Here is a 15,550-nt window from a genome sequence, read left to right as displayed (position 1 = left end):
GAAAACTTTAAGTATGTTTTAGATTTATTTTGATTTGTTGCTCAGGCTGGAGTGCAGTGGTGCGTGATTGCAGCTCACTGCATCCTTTGCCTCCTGGTTCAAACAATTCTCCTGCCTCAGCTTCCTAAGTAGCTGGGATTACAGGCATGTCCCACCATACCCGGCTAATTTTTGTATTTTTAGTAGAGATGGGGTTTCACCATGTTGGCCAGGCTGGTCTTGAACGCCTGACCTCAAATGATTCACCTGCCTTGGCCTCCCAAAGTGCTAGGATTATAGGCATGAGCCATTGGCCAGGCTAGTCTTGAACTCCTGACCTCACATGATTCACTTGCCCTGGCCTCCCAAAGTGCTAGGATTACAGGCATGAGTCACCTTGCCTGGCCACTGATTAATACAATTTGGATGGCTTACTATTAATGTTAAAATTTTGTATGCTTTTTAAAAAAAAGGTCTGGAATTCAGATTATGAAATAATTCCCTGTTATGATGAAGGTCAACATGATTGCAGTCTCTGGTGAACAATTTGTAATATGTCATTGCTCAGAAAGTTAAAAAATATTTTTGTAGATTGTAGTGTCTGAATTTTACATCTCGGTTTGAAATATGAAATGTTACATTTATTTATTTTTTTAAAAATATATGTATTTATTTATTTATTTGAGACAAGGTCTCACTCTCTTGCGCAGGCTGGAGTGCAGTGGTGTGATCACAGCTCACAGCAGCCTCAACCTCCTGGGCTCAAGTGATCCTCCTGCCTCAGCCTCCTGGGTAGCTGGGACTACAGGTATGTGCCGCCATATCTGGTTAATTTATTTCTTATTGTTTGTAGAGATAGGCTGTCACTATCACAGGTGCTAAGGCTAATCTTGAACGCCTGGGCTTAGGCCATGCGATTTTCCCAAAGTGCTAGGATTACAGGTGTGAGCCACTGTGCCTGGCCTACCTTTATTTTTGTAGTATAAAATAAGCAATTTTTTCTTAGACTTATTTGAGGACTCCTTTTTAACCTACCCTTTAAATACTGATGTTCTTTTGGGTTCTCTTTTTTAACGCTTTCTTTTCCTTCCCCTTTCCCTTTCTTAGATAAATAACACTGACTGAGTTCCTAATGTGTATCAGGCCAGGACCATGGTGTACAGCTGAGCAGGTTGTGCAGTACACAATTCCAGGAGCTGCCAGTAACTGCCTCTACCCCAACCACCACCCTGGCCCATCGAGATTTGATTTGTGCAGGCATCTCCGTGTATCAGGCACTATGGTAGCTACTTAAAAAACCACTTTTACCCTCACAACAGCCTGTGAGATGAATGTCATCATTCCTATTTTATAGATGAGAAAACTGAGTTTCGAGTGTATTAAATAACTTCATTAAGGTTACATAATAATGAATGGGTAGTGGAGTTTTCCAAGGACCAAAGCCTCTGCTTCCCTCTGTAGCATGTGGGTTGTCTTAGCTTTTGGTAATCTCGTCTATGGCCACTACCTAAATGATGGCAATGCCCAAATGACTCTCCACCCTAGATCTCTCTCTGTTGGTAGCCTACTGTCAGTTCTTCCAGTATTCCCCGGAGGCATCTCTGATTCTACAGGTCTTAATTTGAATTATCATGGTTTCCTTACTATCACTTCTCTTTTATTCCCCCTCTTAGTGGTGCCAGCAATTGGGGCTATTCTTTTTCTCTTATCCCCCTGCATCTGATATAGTTTGGATGTGTGTCCCTGCCCAAATCTCATATTGAAATGTAATCCTCATTGTTGGAGGTGGGGCCTGGTAGGAGGTGATTGCATCGTGGGGGCAAATTTCTCATGAATGGTTTAGCACCATCCCTCTTGGTACTGTCCTGGGGATAGTGAGTGAGTTCCTGTGAGATCTGGTCATTTAAAGGTGTGTAGCACCGCCCCCCCAACTCACCCCGCAACTTGCTCTCTTGCACCTACTTTGACCATCATGCTTCCTACAAAGCCTGCAGTACTGTGAGCCAATTAAATCTTTTTTCTTTTTCTTTTTTTTTTTTTTTTGAGACGGAGTCTCGCTCTGTCTCCCAGGCTGGAGTTGCAGTGGCCGGATCTCAGCTCACTGCAAGCTCCGCCTCCCGGGTTCACGCCATTCTCCTGCCTCAGCCTCCCGAGTAGCTGGGACTACAGGCGCCGCCACCTCGCCCAGCTAGTTTTTTGTATTTTTTAGTAGAGACGGGGTTTCACCATGTTCACCAGGATGGTCTCGATCTCCTGACCTCGTGATCCACCCGTCTCGGCCTCCCAAAGTGCTGGGATTACAGGCTTGAGCCACCGTGCCCGGCCAATCTTTTTTCTTTATAAGTTACCCAGTTTCAGGCATTTCTTTATAGCGATGTGAGAATGGACTAATATAACATCTTATCAGATACCAAGTTCCATCACTTCCATTTCTGAAATCTCTCTCCATTGGTTCTCTTCCTTTGCAAGGCAGTTGTCACTGCATTAGCTCAGACCCTCATTCATTTATTCTGGATGTATCAGCTCTATCCGAATTATGAAAAGCTTCACCTGGAGTCTTATGTCTAAGCCTTTGTTTTAGCTGTTTGCTCAGTCTGGTTTACCCTTCTCTACCACCCCTATTGGGCTACTTGAAGACTCAGATTTAAATCACTGATATGGTTTGGATCTGTGTCCCCAGCCAAATCTCATGTCGAATTATGATCCCTGATGTTGGAGGTGGGGCCTGGTGGGAGGTAATTGGACCATAGGGACAGAGTTCTCATAAATGGTTTAGCACCATCTCCTGGTGCTGTTTTTTGTGACAGTAAGTTCTTGAGAGGCCTAGTTGTTTAAACATGTGTGGCATTTCCCCACCCTGCCCCCCGTGCCTTGCTTCTGCTCCAGTCACATAAGACATGCATGCCTGCTTCCCCTTCACCTTCTACCATGATTTTTACCTCCTTGAGGGCTCCCCCGCCATGCTTCCTGTCCAGCTGCAGAACCATGAGCCAATTGAACCTCTTTTCTTTATAAATTACCCAATTTCAGTTATTTCTTTATAGCAGTGTGAGAACAGATTAATACAATCACCTTCTCAGAGAAGACTTGATTCTTTTCATCAAGACTTGATTCTTTTAAATTCAATTTAAAGAAGAATTCTTTAAATTCTTCTTCTCTGTATTCCCAATAGCACATCATGCTTAAGTCTGTCATATCACACATCATGTGTCACTCACACATTGGGTACAACTATCAGTACCCTGATAATTGATTTGCTTGTCTGACTCCTTCCCTGGGTTGAGAGGTCTTTGAGGACAGGGAGACCATCTCTAATATCATTATTGTCATAGCACCTAGCAGCTTGTCTGGGAGGAGATCAATAAATGCTCCGGAGAATGGATATCCATTCACACTGTAGACTCCTTAGGAAGATCTGAGAGAGTTTGTTCACATAATATTATAGCATTCATCATGTTTATTTAGTCTTATTAAATTTTGACTGCAATTTTTAAAAATTTGCATAGTTGCATGGTTGAAAATAATCAGTGGTGATGTTACTCAGTTGTGCAAAATATTTGGGATAATAGGCAGCACTATTCATGCTTAACCTATGTTCTCATTCATATTGGCAGCAGCTTCTTCCCTTACCCTGTTAACAAGAGATTATCATTTATGAATGGTAATTTGAAAAGTGGACTCTGTATTGAACTTTGGTTGAAGGCTCAGGAGATTTGCGTCAACACCAACGAATAAACTAACCTCTTAGAGGATGCTCTATCTTTCCTAGTTCCTGTCCACCAAAATGGTCACTATGCCAATAAAATGCCTTGAAATAGATTATCTCAGAAGCTAAGCCATTGCTCAGCCTGAAGGTTGGACATCGTTTGGGATGGTTTTCATTAACATTCACCTTCCTCATGTAACTCAGATTTAGGTTTCATTCTAGCTTGGCCTGTGTCTCATTTGGGCCAATCTCTTAAAAATCTCCCTGGACATCAGTTTCCTTATTATTTTTCTTTTTTTTTTTTTTGAGACATAGTTTCACTTTTGTTGTCCAGGCTGGAGTGCAGTGGCACAATCTCGGCTCACTGCAACCTCTGCCTCCTAGGTTCAAGTGATTCTCCTGCCTCAGCCTCCCAAGAAGCTGAGATTATAGGCGTCCGGCTAATTTTTTGTATTTTTAGTAGAGACGGGGTTTCACCATGTTGGCCAGGCTGGTCTTGAACTCCTGATCCCAGATGATCTGCCCGCCTTGACCTCCCAAAGTGTTGGGATTACAGACGTGAGCCACCATGCCCAGCCCAATTTACTTATCTTTAAAATCAGATTATTTGCTAAAATAGCTAGGAAGACTTTTCAAGCTCAAATACCCTACTGTGGGTTCTCTTACCATCTTATTGCCCCTGTCCTTTTTCTCTTCCTCCCTGACTGGTGAGCTGGTCCTCCTGCCTGTCCTAGCATGGCACATGTAGATACACTGTGTTCTTCAGCCCTTCGCTTTGACCTAGAGGTTTTCTTCAACTTGGAGGGCTGAGAAGCAGTGTTTGCTTGTGTCGTTTGGAATGGTGCCCGTTGGCGCACACAGATCCTTTCCACAAAGGGCCTGTGAGTCCTTTCCTTTTAGGAAGCACATTCCTGACAGTGGTTGCAAAAGTAGAGAGGGGTTGCAGAGTGAACACAGATTCCTGTGTCAGAGCGACATTCCTAAATGGCAATGCTCAGCAGACTTAGGTGATTTTGATCTTAGTGAGTAGGTATGCGATTCATTATGAAGGTCACACAAATGAAATGTCCAAGGTTTTGGAGCAAGGAAGCACTTCATAATACCTCACAGCTTCTAGATTATTTTGTTACATTTCTGTTTGAGGGTACCACCAGTTAAGTTACAAAGCACTTCAAGTGAAATCATTGTTTCATCAAGAAGTGTCTGTATTTTATGAGGTAAACTAAGATTATTCCCGATTTGATTCACAGGTATTCTAATTTCATCATTAGATGCAAAAGGACCAGTCAGATACAAGCTGTTTTTTGATGAGATGTGCATAGGAAGTGTTTCTATAAAACAGTTGTCTGCCATGTGGGAAGGCAGGTCTGGGCTGTTAGAAGTAGAAGAAAGAGATTTAAAGAGCTGGGAAGGAGGGAGAAAATAAAGAAAGGTGGCCTGTGAGGATATGTACAGACAGAGAGGTAGCAGGCGCTGAAGGCCAGGAGGTGAGCTGTCCCTGTCTGGGCAGGAGAAGGGCGCTAGGGGCAGCTGCCTGCACCCGCTGCTCTGAATTCCTGCAATAGCGGTCTCCGGAGAACAAGAGACAGGTCCTGACAAGTAGTAGAGCCGGTGCAGCGCGCCGGGTTGGGATAGGGTTAAGGCCATCACCTGCAGCTGAAGTACGACCCAGATGGGAAGTAGGAAGTGCGGCGCCTGAGCTTCCTGTATAAATAAACGCGCTGCTACCGCTGCTGCTGGCGAGCTGTGCCCCATGCTCGCGCTGCAATGTTCCCGGGCATCGCAGCTGCCAGTCAAGACTTGGAGGCAGTCGGGGACTCCGCCTCCTCCCGACCCGTAGGTCTGGGAGTGCGAGTCCTGTTGCAGTCTTGCAAAGTGTAAAGCCGTCAGCCGCAGAGCGCGGAGGAAAGACGGAGAGAATGAAAGAGCTCCTCCTGTCCAGTGTGCCAGCAGCCCGGACTGGCGGTGAGCTGGAGGGAGGCTACTGAGAAGCCCGGCGGCGGAGGAACGCAGGTCTCCTGCCAGGTAGGTTTAGCGAGATTTTTAAAGGCTACAGGCGTTGCAAGACCGGAATGGTATTGCTGGACTAAGGGAAAAGGACAGGAGACTATCTGTGACAACATGATTTTTCGATTTTCTGTCTCTAGTGCTCAAACCATACAGAACTGAATTCATTCTGAATGCCTTAAACACCTGTTAACTTAAAAGAAAAATGCCTTTGTTAAAGGAAAGTAGTTTCATTTCTAATAAAACAGTTTCTATAATAGAATGTATTATAGAATCCAAGATTAGACCAGACCTCTCCCTAGGTCTTAAGGGGAGACCAAAAGTTGGCATAATCTCGGATTATGCATTATAGTGCTTATTTTATCAGGTAATTGCTGATTAAACAGTGAAACTCTTGATTCTACAAGAGCCATTCTCAAATTTAAGTTAAAATCGAACTGATTGTCGTTTCTACAGGGAAAAGGTATCTTTTACTTATTCTTTCTACAACATATTTTGTTTTTCTCATGAGTTTCAAGGATCCTGCTGTAAGTCTACTCCTCAGGCATATATACTCTTCACATAAAGATTTCCCAGAAATTAATTCCCTTCTCGGGGAAACGTTCTTTCTTCATGTTCCCATAACAGACTGTCAGTTTCGTATTGCTTTCTGCCACATGTATCTTATCAAAACATTAGCTCTGAGGTTCTTAACAGGACTATCTCTGCTCTTCCGATTTGGCATTTCTGGACGTTTATTTGAACATTGAGAGGTATAAATTAAATGACAATGTATGTAACATTTCTGAAGAAGCAGATTAGGGGGTGTCTTTGCCCAGAAGCAAAATAAATGAACTTTGGGATGACTCAGTTTTTAGGGTGTGAGTAAGAGGCAAAAGGAACCTAGCCAGTCCTAACTGAGTTGCTGGTAATTAGAGTATCTGCCTGCCGCAGCTTTCACTGAAATGAGCCTCTTGGTCCCTTTCACATCTAATGCCTCTGTGAGTCCCTCCTTCCCTTAGTTTATCTTTCCTTCACAACCTGGGTCCTTTTCATGGGTAGCAGTGCCTTAAATACTTCTGAAACTATCTTGAGGGGGAGAAAAACCTATAGCAGATCCACAAAGCCACTTGTAGATAATCGTATTATGAAATCCAAGGTCATGGTTTCATACACCTCCTACTCTGCCCTTGCACACCTTTGACTAGCATTTTTATTTTATTTTTGATTTTTGTAGTGGGCATAAACTTAGAGAAGTGGGAAAGGGTAAAACCTCAGTTTCAAAAGTAGTCTCTGACTAATTAATGATCTTGATGATTCAAAAAAAGGTAAACATGTATAGTGAATGTGAAAAAGATGTTGAGTAGTAGAATTGGGTTGCTTGGCTTTTTATTTAAAACAAACAAAACTCAACCAGAAAAACCCCCCAAAACCCCAAACCAATCGCCCTAGATAACTTTCTCCTACACTACTGTGCTGGAAGTAGGGCTTGAGTGTGGTCAAATCCTGCCCATTTACCCAGAGTTTTACAAATATTTACAGTCATCTATGCCAAATATCTTTGTGCTGAGCCCCAAAGAACATTCTCAGCATTCAAAAGCCCCATTCTCATGAATGGTTTCAGTTCATTGGCAATTTAAAGGCATTCAGGCTTCCAAACTAGGTCAGCTTAAGACATGTCTTTTTAAAATAATCAGTTTTTGGGTCTCAGATTGTGAACCAGGTTTTCGGAGCCAAACTCTACAGCAGAGAGAAAAGTATGCTCTCTCTGGGAAGAAAAAGCTTATTTTATCTGCCTGGTATGACCATTTAACTTCCTGAAAAAACATCTTTCTCTTCAGTAGTATGAATATTTTTCATCTGAGGAGGTGCACTTCAAATTTCCTTCTTGAAAAGTCATTTCAATATTTTAGACATTTAGAAACATTTATATGTATGTCAGAATCCTTTCTCTGAAGTATTTCTGCTAATCCTGGCTTCTTTGTTTCCCCTGGCCTTGACTATGACATTATTTTCTTGGTGAGTGAAATTCTTAGTGTTTGAAATCTCCAGTTTGAGATAGAGGTCAGGAATCATGCTGAACCCAGATGTTAGTGAAGGAACAAAGTCCGAGCAGTTTTGGGACTAAGCCTACTTTGTGCAACTGATTATTTTGGGTGTGGGAAAAGGGCCAAGCTGCCAGACAAGTCATGCTTTTCACTTGGGCTTTGGGGAATAGGTATCTGTGGCCATTGCCCCTAAGTACTGAAACATTTCTTTCAGAGGTGCCTACCTTAATTTATAGAAGCTCCTTGCCTACAACAAATGGTCAATATTTTCAGCTTGCGAATTTCTGGAAGTGAATACAGATGAGAACCAGGCCTTTAATATTTTATCTCCTCCACGTACAATCAGAAAAATCATCCACTCTACTACTGAGTGACTGTGATTTGCTTGGTGCTATGTTAGATGCTGAGATATAAAGATGGCTAAGATGTGGTCTGTGTCCTGAAGAAATTCTTACAAGCTCAGAAGTGACTTGGGTCTAGAGTGGTAGTTCTTAATTCACGTTGCTTTGCCAGATTATAAAAAGTACTCTGATGTTTGTCACCTCAATCATCTTAATTTTCTTGGTAGTGTCACCTTGACCATTTGACCATTAAGCAGCCAAAGAGGTATATGACACCTAAGTTAATTTATATAAATATTTTAATTCATATTTTTTACCTTTAGGTGTATGTGGGAGGTCTTGGACTAAAGTTTTAGTTTCATTAACTTTGGCATTTGCTATTTACCTAGTCGGTGAGTACTTTGGAACCCAATGCATCATATCGTAATGGTTATTAAAAAATGGACAACTATGTATTAAATGAGTAAAAATGACCAATGCTTCTGCAACATGGAATGAGGAGCTTCTCATCTATGATCAGATCTCTTTCTTGAATGCAAAACACAACAATCTAAGTGAAATACACTTTTCTTATTCATAGCTGGAGATACTTCTGATCACATGGTTTATAGTATTTATTAAGAGCATACTTTGAAAGCCATGTCCCATTGTTTTTTAAATCTTTTGAAGTCACGAGTTTGAGTCCCAGCCCTTCATCAACTTGTTCTTTGTTTTTCTTGGGAAGATAGAACAAGACAATTCATTTCTCTCTGTTGGACTTGTGGCTGAAACCTTAAACCCACACATTCTCCTGCATATGATTATATGAAATCCTCTATTGAAAACCTCCTCAACTAGTTGACTCTTAATAAGTAGGAGCTGGGTGTAATCACCTTTACGTCCTTTACATCCCTAGCACCTAACTTTGTGTGTTGACTTTGTTTCCTTCATGATAAATTCCTGTTATAGGAAATTAATTGGCAAGGACATACAAAATTCTACACCTGCACTTTGCTCAGGTGGGATGAAGATTCCTCTTCCAAACTGGTTTCCAATTTGTTTCTAATTAAAATTTCTATATGAAACTTTTAACTTTCACAGGAGGGGGTAATATTGGCACATGCTTTTATTCATTTGAAAAAAATTTTTGATTTAGATATTCGTGCTTTAGCGGCTCCGGTTTTCTGGTAATGTCCTGACCCAAGAAATCAGCCTGGGTCTTGCTCTGTAAGGCTCTTTGAAATACCACTTCTCCTTGATCGGTTAATTACATCATTGTCTGACCTGCCTTTAAGTGGCATTCCTTCCTGCTTCTGAGCTTTGTTGTTATGCCAGGCAGAAGGAAGAGAATTATTTAGCAGGGCTGTGTGAATAATTGTGGGAGGCAGGGAACCACTGATTAAAACAGGAGTGGGCAAGGCACAGTGGTGATATTGAAGAGGTAGCTATCATGATGAATGCAAAGTTGCCATGCCAAAAATATCATTGAGCTATTATTCTCATATTCACTCCTACCTTCTTTGATAAGTTTATATTGTTTGGAAAACTGGATTTGGATTTCTGCCTCTTGGGCCTTACCCTGTAGTGTAATGAGAACATGGAAAGAAGGTAAGAAGAAATGTGCTTTTAAGAAAAAGGAGCCAGGTGCGGTGGCTCACACCTGTAATCCCAGCACTTTGGGAGGCTGAGGTGGGCGGATCACAAGGTCAGGAGATCAAGACCATCCTGGCTAACACGGTGAAACCCCGTCTCTACTAAAAATACAAAAAATTAGCCAGGCGTTGTGAAGGTCACCTGTAGTCTCAGCTACTTGGGAGGCTGAGGCAGGAGAATGGCGTGAACCCAGGAGGCGGAGCTTGCAGTGAGCTGAGATCTCGCGGCTGCACTCCAGCCTGGGGGACACAGTCAGACTCCGTCTCCAAAAAAAAAAAAAAAAAAAAAAAGGAACAGCATTTTGCAAATGTTAAAACTAGATGTGCCAAGGGCCAGGCTCAGTGGCTCACGCCTGAAATCCCAGCACTTTGGGAGGCTGAGGCAGGCAGATCACGAGGTCAGTAGATCAAGACCATCCTGGCTGACACAGTGAAACCCCATCTCTAATAAAAAAAGAAATACAAAAAATTAAGCCAGGTGTGGTGGCAGGCACCTGTGGTCTCAGCTACTCGGGAGGCTGAAGCAGGAGAATGGCGTGAACCCGGGAGGCAGAGCTTGCAGCAAACTGAGATAGCGCCACTGCACTGCAGCTCTGGGCGACAGAGCGAGACTACGTCTCAAAACAAAACAAAACAAAAACAAAAACTAGATGTGCCAGATGTTCTGTCCTCTGGAGTTAGCTTATCACGACGTCATGTACATCATTGGCCATGCTTGGATATCAGCACCAATATATATTTTGTGGGAAAAAATATTAGATCTCACTAAATTAGTTGTAACAGACTTCATTCATAACCTAATTTCAAGAAGCAAAGGCACTGTTCAGAAAACAGTTCTTGCTAATACCTTAAGATGCTTCTCCTTCCTGATGAAGTACCTGCTTTTTTTTTAAACCTACAAAAAGGTTAATAGGGCTATATTTGCATGTCAGTTCCATTTTTAGAAGGTAATAGTCTCCAAGTTATAAAGTTGTGATCTCATTGCCATCCTAGAAACTGTTGAGATGACGATGTTAAAAGTAAGGAATTGTAGACTAAAGTGGTTTTTGAGCACTTTAAGCCATGAAACAGTGGAGAGAAATCAGAAGTCCTCTTCCCTACTACAGGAGGCACAGCAATACAATACTGCCACTTCACAGAGCCTGAATAGGTGAATATTTACTTTCTTACGTCTAAGACCTAAATATTTCCTGGGTTTGCTTATGCTCGAGGATATTTTCTAATCTATTTTTTCAAATAATGACAACTTATCTCATGTGTGATACCATGTGTGTACTCATTGGGTTTCAGCATTATTCTTTTAAAAAGGGCAGATCATGAGGTCAGGAGATCGAGACCATCCTGGCTAACACGGTGAAAACCCGTCTCTACTAAAAAATACAAAAAATTAGCTGGGCGTGGTGGCGGGCGCCTGTAGTCCCAGCTACTTAGGAGGCTGAGGCAGGAGAATGGTGTGAAACCAGGAGGCGGAACTTGCAGTGAGCCAAGATCACACCACTGCACTCCAGCTTGGAGACAGAGTGAGACTCCATCTCAAAAAAAAAATAAAGTGATTAATAGATATACAATATATTTGAGTAACTGCAGTTCCCTGACTACGAGAGGGGAAGCCTATGTTTTCATTTGTTCAGGTCCTCTCAGGGCATACATTAGAACTGTTTTTGTGATTGAAAGGATGTATGCAGGTTCATCTTGCCCTTGAATGACCAGTTAGGTGGTTGGTGATACAAGCAGAGAGTAGAGCTACAACACTGACCACAAAGGAGGTCTATCATAAACCCTCGCTTCCTTCATTGCTTTTGCTACTGCTACCAGCCAGCAGGTCACCCTGCCATTGTATTTAGATTGTATTTAGGGTAGAACTTCAGCTAATGGCTGATAATGGTCAGCACTTTACTAGACTCAATTAGGACCATTGGGTGCACTAATAGTTTCTGTTAGGAAAAGGAACCATTAGCTAACTAAACCACTCTATTGGGCAGAAGTACCAAGATCAACATAATGCTGATTTTCAGATTGTGTTGAGTGGAAACTGGTTGCCTGGTGTGTTCTTAGCTGGTATGAGGAGAGCTTTCCTAACAAGGCAAGGATGGGACCTTTAGATTGCTGCTCTTTTTTTCTGCTTTATTAGAATATTAGCTTCCCGAGAATATGTCTCCATTTTACAAGGCAACACTTCAGCCTTTCTTCATCACCACCCACCCTTCTTGAAAACTTTCCCCTTTGCTACCTCACTTTCATATTTATGCATTCATATCTGTTATTCTAGCTACTTCACAGCGATGACTCCAAGTCTCACAAAGGCGTATAAACACGTTGAAAGTATTCATATGTTTCCTCTTCTGTTTTGTCCCCTGTACTTGAGTAACTCTTAGAATTTCATAGCATAGCTTGGAATTAAGACCTCAGTGCAGATCAACTGGATTTTTATTTACATTAATATCCTGTGACATCAGTAATATCCAGTTGGTTCATTTTAGTAGCTTTCTATTTCTCTTAGTCTCCTTAGTTGTGCTTTAGCAGTTTCTCCAAATGTTAAAGCTTTTGCATAATAATGTAAAAATTCCAAAATAATTAGGGATAAGTGTCCTAATAATAATTAGGGTAAGTATCTTAATAAAACATTATCCCTTCCAATTACACTGTCTTTTTGTGTAAGGGAATAACTGTTAATTTTGGATAATCAAACAGACATAAACTAAATTGGTTAAAAATACTTTGAATGGCTGGGCACGGTGGCTTACACCTGTAATCCCAGCACTTTGGGAGGTTGAGGTGGGCGGATCATGAGGTCAGGAGTTCAAGACCAGCTTGGTAAATATGGTGAAACTTCGTCTCTACTAAAAATACAAAAATTAGCCCGGCATAGTGGCGGACACCTGAAATCCCATCTACTTGGAAGGCTGAGGCAGGAGAATCGGTTGAACCCGGGAGGCGGAGGTTGCAGTGAGCTAAGATTGTGCCACTGCACTCTGGCGTGGACGACAGAGCGAGACTCCATCCCCTACCCTCCCGCCAAAAAAAAAAAAAAAAAAAAAAAGAAGGCTTTGAATGTTGGCTCTCCCATCATTTGCATTTTTGTAGCAGATTGCTTTTTCAGGCGACCAGCAGAATATGAAAATTCCTTGTGCATCCTGTGCTGAAGTATGCCTTTCTTTGGCAATTCTAATGAAAACACATGAGGGAAAAGGTGACTTTCTATTCTTTCCTATCTGATAGTACTTGCTTCTCAAATAATGAACACTCTATAGTGCAAGAGACACATAGAGCACATAGAACTAACTGCTGGTTCTCCTTTCCTGGTAATTTAGTGCAAACTCAGACATTTTAGAATGGCTTTCCTTCCTTACATGGCCCAACCAATCTGTCTTGTTGTATGATTGGGACTATGTAAACAAGTGATACCTGCTACCAACCTTAGAATGCCTAAACTTGAAAGGCAGCTGTCAGATTTCTTTTCTTTCCAGGGTGCCCCTTGCATTCTCTGCCAAAATCCTTTTCACAAGGGGTTCTTGACACTCAGTGAGAGGCACAGTCACATCTATAATCACTGTAAAAGTAATTATAATTGTTAGCTTTTAAAATCAAGTGGTAGGGTGGATAATTCAAGTCACTTTCTTATTTTTGATAGAAATGTGAGGTATGAGGCAGTAAGAGTGAGTTAGCCTCTCTCTGGAGTGAAGACTTTTCTTGAAACCTGGAGGGGAATGGATGTGAATTATCTGTGCCCCTGTGAAGCTGTGGCCTGATGGGAAGGACAGGAGGAGCTGGGAGTGTGTTATCAAATGTCCTGAGCTTCCTGAGGCTCTACTGTTGGGGGTTTCATGCTGTGAAGACTGGTGAATCTTAACATGACACAAAGGAAGAAAAGCAAGGAGACCTTGGAGCCATTCACAGGCATCTCAGGTGTGAGGAAATTCATGAGAGGCTTTCAGGATTCTCCTGTTTACTGCTTGAAGAGCTCATTTTGCAATGACTCAATGGTGAAAGGATTTCTTGTTTGATATTCTTTTTTTTTAAATGAAGTCCTCACTGCATTTCATTCATTTTTTCAACATTCATTGTTGGTTTTGCCCAAAGTAAAAAACGAAAGGTTTGGTTTTTAATCTGTGCATGGTGCAGGTTTAGGCTTCTGTGATGGTGGCTGGGGGGCTGCTGAGTGGGGAAGGTCAAGGGGACTGGCTCTAGACACCCACTATTGGGTGCTGGCACTTGTCTACCTGAATCTCTTTTATACAGTGGTGGTTTGACTACGATTTTTGTTTTTTCTGAAAGTTTATTGCTTGAAAAATGTCTGAGAGCCATTGCCTTAGGGAATTGGTGTTATTCCTCTAAATCACTCTTTGAAGAAGCATTTTGAATTGTTCACATCTCAAAGAGATGAAATATGTGACTTTTTTCCTATATGTCACTGAGTCACAAGTCCTGCCTGTTTGGAATGCTTGGAATTCTTAAAAAACAAAATGCATCTCTGCTATGTAAAGGTTTTTCTATTATAAAAATATTTTTACATTATATGTATATTTTATAACTTTGACTTCATAGCCTATAGGCATGTAACTCCTTAGTTTTAAGGAGTAAAAACTTTCGTACTGTTTATAGTAGAGATAATTATGTTTCACATGGTCTTGATTACCACAATTTTTAGTTCTACCTTCAAAAGAAGACTATTTCTAAGAAATATCTAATTATAGGTATTCAATTATGGATAATAATTGAGGTATTATTCGAGGAATCCAATGTGTCTTTCAAGAGTATCCAATTAATTTCTAAGAGGTATCCAATTATGTCTTTGTTTTTCAAGAGTACATTAAAACTTTGGCCTGTTTAATGTTTCCTTCTAAAAAAAAATATAGAGTAAGACTGAGAAATACTTGGATTTCTTGAAGAGTACCTAGATCTCTTGCTAGGTCAGAACATCAGGATTGACTATTCACACCAGATACAAATGGCTAAGCGTATTTGACATTTGGAGTGTGGAGTGGTTCTGGCCTGTGTTATTACCCCTTTTCCCCTACTCAGGAAGCATTTACTACCACGTTTATTCTTGTTGTTTTACTTGGGATTTCTTTTGAAAGAAAGATAATTCAGAATAGGTTGCATAAGCAGTGAAGCAGTGTTGAGAATGTAGAGATGAGAAGACAGCAGTTGGGGAAGTTGGTGGGACTGTGTGCCATGAGCCACGGAGTATTGGAGACACAAGCTAATGATAGTTGTTAAGCATGAACTGGGAGGAAGGAAAAGGTAAAGTCATTCATTTTTACCCCTACGTTTATCATAAAGAGAGGTTTTTTTAAAAAACTCAAAATCCTGAATTCGACGTGCAGGTCTATTTGAATTTAATTTGCTCTTGGATGACAGCTCCTCAGTAGTTAATGGAATATCGCTGTGTCTTGAACTTTATCAGGCCTTTGCTGAGAAAAAACCATGCCTTCCACATGGAAACTAACCATTAGTTAGCTTCCTATTTAATTATTTTGAATCAGGTTTTCTGGTACTGAGTGCTGGGAGTAGGTGAAAAACCTTAAATGCTTCAGGTTGCTAGAGTTAGTAATTGTTGACTTTCTGGTATGACATTAAGAAAGTGAATGTGGACAGATTGACAAGCAAATATCTCATTTATTTTTTTTTCTTTCCATCTAATCAAATTTGATTTTCCTCTACTTGTTTTAGTACTTTTGTACTTACCTATTGAGACTTAAGCTATTGTGGGACTAGGTAGCAAATGATTACATGTAATTTCTTTTGTCCAAAAATTAAGAGGAAAAGAGCTTGGTTCTTGTAGGGGGAGGTATATTTGCAATTATTTCTATGGTAGAATTTATTAGAATTGGCCACTCTTTAAAAATAGTAAGAACT

General features: G+C 41.1%; 1 protein-coding gene across 3 annotated transcripts in view; it reads left to right on the top strand.

Moving 5' to 3' along the window:
- LOC105482500 (ring finger protein 144B) overlaps positions 1–15,550 on the top strand; it is a 198,764-nt gene that overhangs the window by 103,867 nt on the left and 79,347 nt on the right. Inside the window, exon 1 of one of the 3 annotated variants that reach the window (XM_011742640.3) lies at positions 5,419–5,710. The exons of 1 other annotated variant lie outside the window; for it this stretch is intronic. The gene's annotated coding sequence lies outside the window, so the exon portion shown is untranslated. Of the gene's footprint in view, positions 1–5,418; positions 5,711–14,205; positions 14,936–15,550 lie in introns of those variants that run through there. One more of the 3 variants, XM_011742641.3, reaches the window with a different exon arrangement.

The sequence above is a fragment of the Macaca nemestrina genome, chromosome 5 (genome assembly GCF_043159975.1).
Source record: "Macaca nemestrina isolate mMacNem1 chromosome 5, mMacNem.hap1, whole genome shotgun sequence".
NCBI classification, from domain to species: Eukaryota; Metazoa; Chordata; class Mammalia; order Primates; family Cercopithecidae; genus Macaca; species Macaca nemestrina.
The sequence above is the reverse complement of the archived record's forward strand: the minus strand, read 5'-3'. Positions and strand labels throughout refer to the sequence as shown.